Here is a 10581-nt window from a genome sequence, read left to right on the forward strand (position 1 = left end):
TCTCACAATTCACTACAGAGTCAGTTTTCCTTGCTTTGGACCGGGCCTGATTTCTCGTCTGAAGGAGCTCAGATGGCTCCGAAGAGCTAACCCTTGGTTTTCTATCTTTTACTCTGAATTGTTTAAAAGAGGCCTGTTTATTTGCCAGAGGAATAAATATGGAGGATACATTTTCTAAAGCCAACTCAGGGTCAGGAATACAGGAGACAGTGGCTAAATCAGAGTAGAACATGTAAAAACCCTTAAGGAGGAAACTTTTTTGAAATGCATATTTGTTATTAAATGAGGATTAGTATTTTGCTGTTTGGTATCTCTAATACATCCATCCATCCATCCATCCATCCATCCATACATACATACATACATACATACATACTATGGAACAATGATCACTGAGATCATATGCAAATACTCCACTAGACAAATATTTATTGGGACATTTAGCTGTGTGGGTTTTGAGATCAATTGAGCCAGATTAAAATCAATGCATACGGTGCATTCGTAAAGTATTTAGACCCCTTTTTACACATTTTGTTACGTTAAAGCCTTATTCTAAAATTGATTAAATTGTTTTTTTCCCTCAATTTACACACAACACCCCATAGTGACAAAGCAATAACTGTTTTTTAGACATTTTTGCATATTTATTACAAATAAAAAACGATCACATTTACATACCAATTCAGACCCTTTAGTCATTACTTTGTTGAAGCACCTTTGGCAGCGATTATAGCCTCATCTTCTTGGGTATGACCCTACAACCTTGGCACACCTATAGATCCTCTCAAGCTCTGTCAGGTTGGATGGGAAGCGTTGTTGCACAGCTATTTTCAGGTCTCTCCAGCGATGTTCGATGGGGTTGAAGTCCAGGCTCTAGCTGGGCCACTCACGGACATTCAGAGACTTGTCCCGAAGCCACTTGTGCATTGTCTTGGCTGTGTGCTTAGGGTCGTTGTCTTGTTGGAAGGTGAACCTTCGCCCCAGTCTGAGGTCCTGAGCGCTCTGGAGCAGGTTTTCATCAAGGATATTTACGTTCATCTTTCCCTCGATCCTGACTAGTCTCCCAGTCCCTGCTGCTGAAAAACATTCCCCACAGCATGATGCTGCCACCATCATGCTTCACTTTAGGGATGGTGCCAGGTTTCCTCCAGACATGACGCTTGGCATTCAGGCCAAAGAGTTCAATCTTGGTTTCATCAGGCCAGAGAATCTTGTTTCTCATTGTCTGAGAGTCCTTTAGGTGCCTTTTGGCAAAATCCAAGCAGGCTGTCATGTGTCTTTTACTGAGGAGTGTTTCTGTCTGGTCACTCTACCCTAAAGGCCTGATTGGTGGAGTGCTGCAGAGATGGTTGTCCTTCTGAAAGGTTCTAGCGTATCCACAGAGGAACTCTAGAGCTCTGTCAGAGTGACCATCGGGTTCTTGGTCACCTCCCTGACCAAGGCACTTCTCCCCCAATTGCTCAGTTTACCAAGGGGCCAGCTTTAGGAAGAATCTTGGTGGAGGCCACTGTGTTCTTGGTGACATTTAATGCTGAAGACATTTTTTGGTACCCTTCCCCAGATCTGTGCCTCGACACAATCTTGTCTCGGAGCTCTACGGACAATTCCTTCGACCTCATGGCTTGGTTTTTGCTCTGACATTCACTGTCAACTGTGGGACCTTAAATAGACAAGTGTGCGCCTTTCCCAATCATATTCAATCAATTGAATTTACCATCGGTGGACTCCAATCAAGTTGTAGAAACACCTCAAGGATGATCAATGTAAACAGGATGCAACTGAGCTATATTTCAAGTCTCATAGCAAAGGGTCTGAATACTTAGGTACAGTTGAAGTCGGAGGTTTACATACACCTTAGCCAAATACATTTAAACTCAGTTTTCACAATTCCTGACATTTAATCCTAGTAAAAATTACCTGTCTTAGGTCAGTTAGGATCACCACTTTATTTTAATAAGGTGAAATGTCAGAATAATAGTAGAGAGAATGATTTATTTCAGCTTTTATTTCTTTCATCACATTCCCAGTGGGTCAGAAGTTTACATACACTCAATTAGTATTTGGTAGCATTGCCTTTAAATTGTTTAACTTGGGTCAAACGTTTCGGGTAGCCTTACACAAGCTTCCCACAATAAGTTGGGTGAATTTTGGTCCATTCATTCTGACAGAGCTGGTGTAACTGAGTCAGGTTTGTAGGCTTTCTTGCTCGCACACGCTTTTTCAGTTCTGCCCACAAATTTTCTATAGGATTGAGGTCAGGGCTTTGTGATGGCCACTCCAATACCTTGACTCTGTTGTCCTTAAGCCATTTTGCCACAACTTTGGAAGTATGCTTGGGGTCATTGTCCATTTGGAAGACCGATTTGCGACCAAGCTTTAACTTCCTGATTGATGTCTTGAGATGTTGCTTCAATATATCCATGCAATTTCCCCCCCTCATGATGCCATCTATTTTGTGAAGTGCACCAGTCCCTCCTGCTTCACGGTTGGAATGGTGTTCTTCGGCTTGCAAGCTTCCCCCTTTTTCCTCCAAACATAACAACGGTCATTATGGCCAAAAAGTCATATTTTTGTTTCATCAGACCAGAGGACATTTCTCCAAAAAGTACGATCTTTGTCCCCATTTGCAGTTGCAAACCGTAGTCTGGCTTTCTTATGACGGGTATGGAGCAGTGGCTTCTTCCTTGCTGAGCGGCCTTTCAGGTTATGTCGATATAGGACTTGTTTTACTGTGGATATAGATACTTTTGTACCTGTTTCCTCAGCATCTTCACAAGGTCCTTTACTGTTGTTCTGACGGCTGCGTGTATGTAAACTTCTGACCCACTGGAATTGTGATACAGTGAATTATAAGTGAAATAATCTGTCTGTAAACAATTGTTGGGAAAATTACTTGTCATTGTCATGACGTTGCCCTCTTTGGACACTGCGAGCACCATCCCCCTACCTCTGCACCATCTCCCTCTGTCTCCTACACCCAGGCGGCTGTGGTCAGAAGAGGTCCTAAATTCCTATGAGGAGATTCTCTCCTCATGGCCACAGTATAGAGACAGTGAGTTTTCATAGACCACACAAAGGAATTCTTCTACCTCACAGAACTTGACAACCGAACAATATTCAGGTTCTGGAGAAGGTATAAAAGATCAGTGAAGAATCCAGCTATGAACTGGTCCGTTTGGTACAATTTTGTGAAACTCATGAGAGACAATATGGCCACATTACCATAATCATGTTTATACAATAGCCTCAGCTATGAGACTTACATCTAAATGGTTGTATAAAATGAATGAATAAGGATGAAGCTATTTGTGAGATGATGGGATGCTATGTAATGATGTTAATGTGAGACAGTTGTATTTCTGTTTAAAGTTTCACTAAGTCCTTGGCACGCCCCCAGGGACACAGACAGGACCTGGCGTCATGAGACAGCCTTTTTCTATGTCCCGAATAAAACCCCCACCTTGGTTTTCTATCACCAGACCGAGCTTACCTCAATTACGAGATGGCTAAAGGTTGGAGACCATGCATTTCTTGATTAACTTTTAACCATACCACGTGGTTAAACTCTTAGACTATCGATACCGACAGAATAAGAACAAGTCTTTGATAATAATTACTAGTGTGCAGCTAGGAATTCGGTATCATTGAACGCGAAGACCGACAACCGCCAAAAACATCTATTCTATAACGACATGTATGAATGTCACTCTGAACTACCCATTCTAACCACGACAAAGAGAGAAGGCGGACAGACTCTCCAACAGAAACAAAATTTTCAACAGATGAGCGTAAATATATATATTGATTGCAATTGTTCCCGAATGAGTGAGCGTTCATGTGCAAAGTATTAGCATTTCAATTGTTATAATTATCAACTCTGTAGTGCCTTCTCAGTTGACCCCCCACTCCCCTTTTGTCTAACAAGCCGCCATGCCGGTTTAGCCCACTAGGGCACATTCCTCTATCATTTCTATGTAACGATATCTACTGTTTGTTATGCATTTCTGTGAATTACTTAGTTAGTAAATAAATTATTTTAAGACAATTGATGTATGGATGACTCATAGTGAAGACTGGGTTCGTGCAGATAACCAACAATTTACGACGTTTGGAATGAGACTGACGAGGTAAAGAATACGTCATTAATCAGAAGACTAAGAGATCAGATATTAAAATATCTGAAAGTTATATTAGGAAAATTATAACTTTAATCTGAATATTTTCCTTGGTGCCCCGACTTCCTAGTTAATTACAGTTACACGATTAATCAGTTTAATCGCGTAATAATAATTAGAGAGTTATTTGATAAATATGTCTTCAGTTTTAATGATGCCAAAGACACGACAGTCATGCATAAAGAAGATGTCCTAACCGACCTGCCAAAACTATAGTTTGTTAGCAAGAAATTTGGGAAGTGGTTGAAAAACGAGTTTTAATGACTCCAACCTAAGTGTATGTAAACGTCCGACTTAAACTGTAAATAAGGTATGTTTTTTAAATTTTTATACATTTGCAAAAATTTCTAAAAAACTTTTTTGGTTTTGTCATTTTGGGGTATTGTGTGTAGATTGCTGAAATCCATTTTAGAATTAGGCTTTAACGTTGCAAAATGTGGAAAAAGTCAAGGGGTCTCAATACTTTCCGAAAGCACTGTATTCTTTAATTGATCTGAGGCCGGGGAAAAAGGGTCAACACTCAGATATAGCACCAATAGCATCCGCCATGGCAGCAAGGGGTAAATCACAGCAACAAATACATGTGTATTCTGGGTTATGGACACAATTTCAACCAGGAGCTTACATTTCTTGAGAACAGAAATATTTGTAAAAAATGGAACGCCATGAAATTATATTTTACATACAGTGCCTTCAGAAAGTATTCACGCCCCTTGACTTGTTCCATATTTTGTTGAGTTAGGGCATGAATTTAAAATGGATTACATTTAGATTTTTTTGTCACTGGCCTACCCCATGTCAGTGGAATTATGCTTTTCGAAATGTTTACTAATTAATTAAAAGCTGAAATGTCTTGAGTAAATAAATATTCAACCCCTTTTTTATGGCAAGCCTAAATAAGTTCAGGAGTGAAATGTGCTTAACAAGTCACATAATAAGTTGCATGATATTTTGAATGACTACCTCATCTCTGTACCCCACACATACAATTATCTGGTAGGTCCCTCGGTCATGTTGTGAATTTCAAACACAAAGACCAGGGAGGTTTTAACTCTTTCTCGGAAAGATGGGCACCTATAGGTAGATGGGTAAAAACAGAAGCAGGTATTGAATATCCCTTTGAGCATGGTGAAGTTATTCATTACACTTTGGATGGTGTATCAATGCACCCAGTCACAACAAAGGTATGGGTGTCCTTCCTAACTCAGTTGCCAGAGAGGAAGGATATCCCTCAGGGATTTCACCATGAGGCCAATGGTGACTTTAAAACAGTTACAGAGTTTAATGGCTGTGTTAGGAGAAAACTCAGGATGGATCAACAGCATTGTAGGTACTCCACAATACTAACCTAATTGACAGAGGGAGAATAAAGAGTCCTGTACAGAATAAAAATAGTCCAAAACATGCATCCTGTTTGCAAAAAGGCACTAAAGTAAAACTGTAAAACAAATGTGGCAAAGCAATTCACTTTTTGTCCTGAATACAAAGTGTTATGTTTGGGGCAAATCCAATACAACACATTACTGAGTACCACTCTCATACTTTCAAGCATAGTGGTGGCTGCATCATGTTATGGGTATGCTTGTAATTGGCAAGGACTGAGGATTTTTCCAGGATAAAATAAAATGGAATGAAGCTAAGCCCAGGCAAAATCCTAGAGGAAAGCCTGGTTCAGTCTGCTTTCCACCAGACACTGGGAGATGAATTCACCTTTCAGCAGGGCAATAACCTGAAACACAAGGCCAAATGTACACTGGAGTTACTTAACAAGAAGACAGTGAATGTTCCTGAGTGGCCAAGTTACAGTTTTGACTAATCTACTTAAATATATGCCAAGACCTGAAATTGATTGTCTAGCACTGTACAACAACCAATTTGACAGAGCTTGTAGAATTTTGAAAAGAATAATGGTAAAATGTTGCACAATCCAGGTGTGGAAAGCTCTAAGAGACTTACCCAGATAGATTCAGAGCTGTACTCGATGGTGCTTCGCCAAAATTTTGACTCTGTGTGAATACTTATGTAAAGTAGATATTGCTGTATTTCATTTTCAATAAATTGGCAAAAATGACAAAAAATATGTTTTCACTATGTCATTATGGGGTATTGTGTGTGTGTCTATATGGGTGAGAGAAAATCTATTTACTCAATTTTGAATGCTGAAACGCAGTAAAATGTGGAATAATAGTACTTTCTGAAACCACTCCCCCCCTTTCTGTAATCTGTCACATTTGAAGTAAAATATTCTAATGTATTTAATCTCTTTTTCAGAGACAGAACCATTTAACCATGTTTCAGAGAGAACCAGAATGTCAGGACACTAGTTCTGGATCCAAATGTCAATTGTGCCCATTTCTTTTAATCATACTACGCACATTTAGGTGCATTAGCCCCCTACGAGATTTAGAGGGGTATTCAGTTCATTTACATAAGGGCTAACTGGCATAGGATCATCTGCAGCTATTTGTTGAGTGAGCTGAGACTTTGCCAGGTCCTTGGCCATCCACATGAGAGCAGAGCAGACTGCGCATTCGACAGAGCTCCTTCAATTTGCTGGATGCAATGGCTGGAGCGGGAGCTGTGTGAGCAGTGTTGGCAGAGCTCAGTCCACCCAGATGAAGCTCTCATAGTATCAAATTAACATGTTTGCATAGTACTCATAGCAATCCTTCACTGACCCATCAGAATATGCCCCATAGCAGGGTGCTCATATGAGATTTCGTCATCCAACATCGTCTCACGCTGTATCTCTTACAGTCAGTAGACACGGAGGATGTGAAGCCTGATCTGCTGCTGGTCAAAGAGGAGACAGTAAAGGACGGACCAGAGAGAATTGACCTGCGGAGTGGACCAAAGATGGGGGAGCAAGTTAAGGGAGAAATACATATAGCCTACATACAGTAATAGATCTTCAATGGGAATAGTGATGCGCCTGCCTATTATTCTTTCTTAATTTTCTTCATTGATAAAATGAAATCAATACAACTCATGTTTACATACTAAAACACACATTATAATGTATGAACTTGATCAGGTAATTGACTCAAAGAACTCCATTGCTATATGAGTTCTCTGCCATGTTTGTAAAGTCTATTTTGTAACGTCTTCCTGCAGGTGGTTGGCTGGAGGCTAACAGAAGAGACAGTGTGGCCATCTTGGATTCCCAGACCCAGACGGGTGCAGCCAAGGGCCCAGGGGACAACATCACTGAGCAGGCCAGGACCAGAGGCGACATAGTGGAGGTCAGTGGATGGGACAACGTCCTCAACTCTTGGCTGGGGAACAACACTGTTAACCACAACTAGAAACAGACAGTCGAACACAAAACAGAAACCAAACTTAGTCTCCATGACAACAGACTGGGTGAGGCGTAGATTTGGTCTGCGGGGACGGGGAGGTGTCCGTATGAGAACAGCCACAGACTCGGCTAGCGATGTTCCATCCTGCTCCTATAGTTGTGATTCAGAGAGACTGATGGCGCCTCAGGTTAACCCCCTAACAGGTGCTGCCTTCAGCCTGCCTTCTATAGGATCTATCAACTGGAACATGGACCATGCGACAACAAACACTCCCTGGCCTTTGTCCTCCTCACACTCTCCTAATGTTTAACCAGACCTCAGACAATGCCAGTGCCTCAACTCTAAATGGCTACACAAGCCCATTGACAAATCACAGTAGTAGTAATGCTATCAGCAGATCCGGTGGCAAAGAGAAGCTCTTAAAGTGTTCATTCTGTGGGAAAGCTTTCAGTTTCTCCAAACAGGTGGAGATCCACCAGAGGATGCACGTAGGGGAGAAATTGTTGGGCTGCCGCCTGTGCTGGGCCTGTTTTTCCGACTCGTCCCACCTGAAGACACACCAGAGTGACCGCACGGGAGAAACCCTACAGCTGCCCTCAGTGTCAGAAGAAGTTCTGGAAGAGGTTTTCAGAGAGGACCTACCTCAGGATACACCACCAGAAAATGCACACGGCCCATGTATAGTTTAATGTAACATAGTACTGGTTAGTTTGTTTGTAGTTAATTCTGTTGGTTTTGGATGTAGTAGAGAACTGGATGAGAACTGAGGAAAGAATGAGTATGATGAGGCAGAGTAGATGATAGTGTGATGGTGTCTGTAAAAATGCTTCATTATTGAAAAGCAATTTCATGTAATGTTGAACTTTTTCCAAAGTATCCCCCAACCCTATCCGGTCATATCCCCTATACTCCCCCAACCTGGTTATATCCCTCATACCTCCATTGACTGTGGTTAATATTTTAGAATATCTTGTCATGTTTGTGTATGTACTGTAAAAAGTTTCTTATATAAACCTTTATGATTTTCTCTTCCATTTGTGTCTGCAGTCCACGAGGACTTGTTAATATCCAGTGTTGCTGGTGGGAGAGACTGGACCTCTGAGGTAGCTGGTCACAAACCCTGGCCCCGGATCAGGATCATGGATCAGGAGCCGTCGCTCTTTCTTCCTGAGTCGGATCCAGGACCCAACCGTGAGGGACAGAGACTCCACCACCAGCACCACACAGAACACAACCAGCGGACAGGTGGACTGAACAACCTCAGACATGGTGGTCATCAGAGAGGCTCCAGTCTGCAGCCCAGACCCTTCTCTTCACAGTCTCAGTGCAGGGATGGAGCAGGGCCTGGGGCTGATAGAGATAGACCCTCCTGTTCCTATGATACAACCTCCACAGTATCCTTGATGAACAGAGCAAGACACCCTGGGCTTCAGCCTTCACAGAGACTAGAGGGAGACCCCCCTGATGGGAATCTAACAGGAAGTTTGTCTTCTCCTTCAGAGTCTCGTCTAATGCCTAGTGATTGGGTTCATGAAAGGCCTGGGCCTGGGTCTAGCCTTCCTCAGCTACCTCATGGTTACCCTACCAACACAGCACACAATCCCAACAACACCCAAATGGCTAGAGGAGGGAGCTCAAAGACTAACCACCTGAGGGTGGTGGCTCCTGCTTCTATCTCGCCTGGTGTCATTGGGTCACAACGTGGGAGGCGGAGCATTAGGGGGGATGCCGACAAGCCATACGCCTGCCCCACATGTTGAAGCGCTTCGCTCAGTCGAACTTTGTGAAGATGCATCAGACCGTTCACACCAAGGAGAAGCCCTTCAAGTGCAAACTATGTTACAAGAGCTTCTCCTTCCTGACTAACCTTACCAGACATAAGAGTGTCCACAATGGGGAGAAATTGTAGCACTGTGGCTTGAGTTTTATACAGGGGATATCTGGGAACCATTCTTTAGCTGACATTATAGTTATCATGTGAAGTGTCTTGGGGTACGATATTTTTTTTAAAAGTACTCTAAGTCCCTCAGTTGAGCATCTGGGTGCACTCACATTCTCAGATATACAGACTTGTTGTTTTGGGTGCTAGCATAGCCAAAGCACTGTCATGTTATTGAAGAGCAACATTATATTTCCCCTCTCAATTTGGTTTTGCCTATGTTCTATTCATAACAAATATAATGTCCCTCGCAACATTATTTGGCATAATCAGGTGGTACCTGTTCCTTTATGTACTATAATTAAGTGATCAAATCTGTTAATAAATCTTGTTGATTTTGTATTTGCGTGTTGACCGTTTAGATTTAAAATTGGCCTTATTTTCCTTGCCTTATAGTGCTCTGAGCTTGAAAGATACTGATCGTGAAAAGGAAATTTGATGTGTAATGTAATAAGCAGTACTGTACTTTAAAGCCCCCAAATAGCAGTCTATTTAATTGTATTTTTAAATCATGCCTAATAAATCACTGGTTGTTTATTTCATGAAAATAACTCCAAATATATTTATCATTTATTTCCCTGAACCTCTCTTTGCCATTGAAATGCTCAGGGGTAAATACATTTTTATTCAATTACTGTTGCTGCATCCCTGTTGATTTAAATAAAACTTTCCATACATGTTTGCCCATGGAAGAAGTGGACAGAAAGTTACTTTTTTGAGCTGAATGACAAGAAATTGTTCATGTACAATCACTGCAGAACAAACTGTATGAGCTCCGTTCGAGACTATCCTATCAACGGGACCTGAAGAACTGTAATATCCTATGTTTCTCTGAAACTTGGCTGAACAAGGACATGGATAATATGCATCTGGCTGGTTTTTCTATGCATCAGCAGGACAGAACGGCAGTGATGAGTAAGCTCAAGGGGGGGGGCGGAGATGTCTCTTTGTTAACAACAGCTGGTACGTAATCTTTAATATTAATGACGTCTCAAGTTTCTGCTTACCTGAGTTAGAATACCTCATAAATTGTAGACCATACTATTTACCATGCTGGCATTAAGACTGGACTCAATGACCTGTGTAGGGCCATAAGCGAAGAAGGAAATACTCATCCAGAGGCAGCGCTCCTTGTGGCCAGTGATTTTAAAGCAGGAAAACTGAAATC

General features: G+C 41.7%; 1 protein-coding gene across 1 annotated transcript in view; it reads left to right on the plus strand.

Moving 5' to 3' along the window:
* LOC106602421 (zinc finger protein with KRAB and SCAN domains 8-like) overlaps positions 1–10107 on the plus strand; it is a 29258-nt gene extending 19151 nt beyond the window's left edge. The window contains exons 5-6 of the transcript XR_006769707.1: positions 6933–7417; positions 8522–10107. The gene's annotated coding sequence lies outside the window, so the exon portion shown is untranslated. The remainder of the gene's footprint in view (positions 1–6932; positions 7418–8521) is intronic.
* Positions 10108–10581: the final 474 nt, after the last annotated feature.

This window comes from Salmo salar, chromosome ssa04 (genome assembly GCF_905237065.1).
Source record: "Salmo salar chromosome ssa04, Ssal_v3.1, whole genome shotgun sequence".
Lineage (NCBI taxonomy): Eukaryota > Metazoa > Chordata > Actinopteri > Salmoniformes > Salmonidae > Salmo > Salmo salar.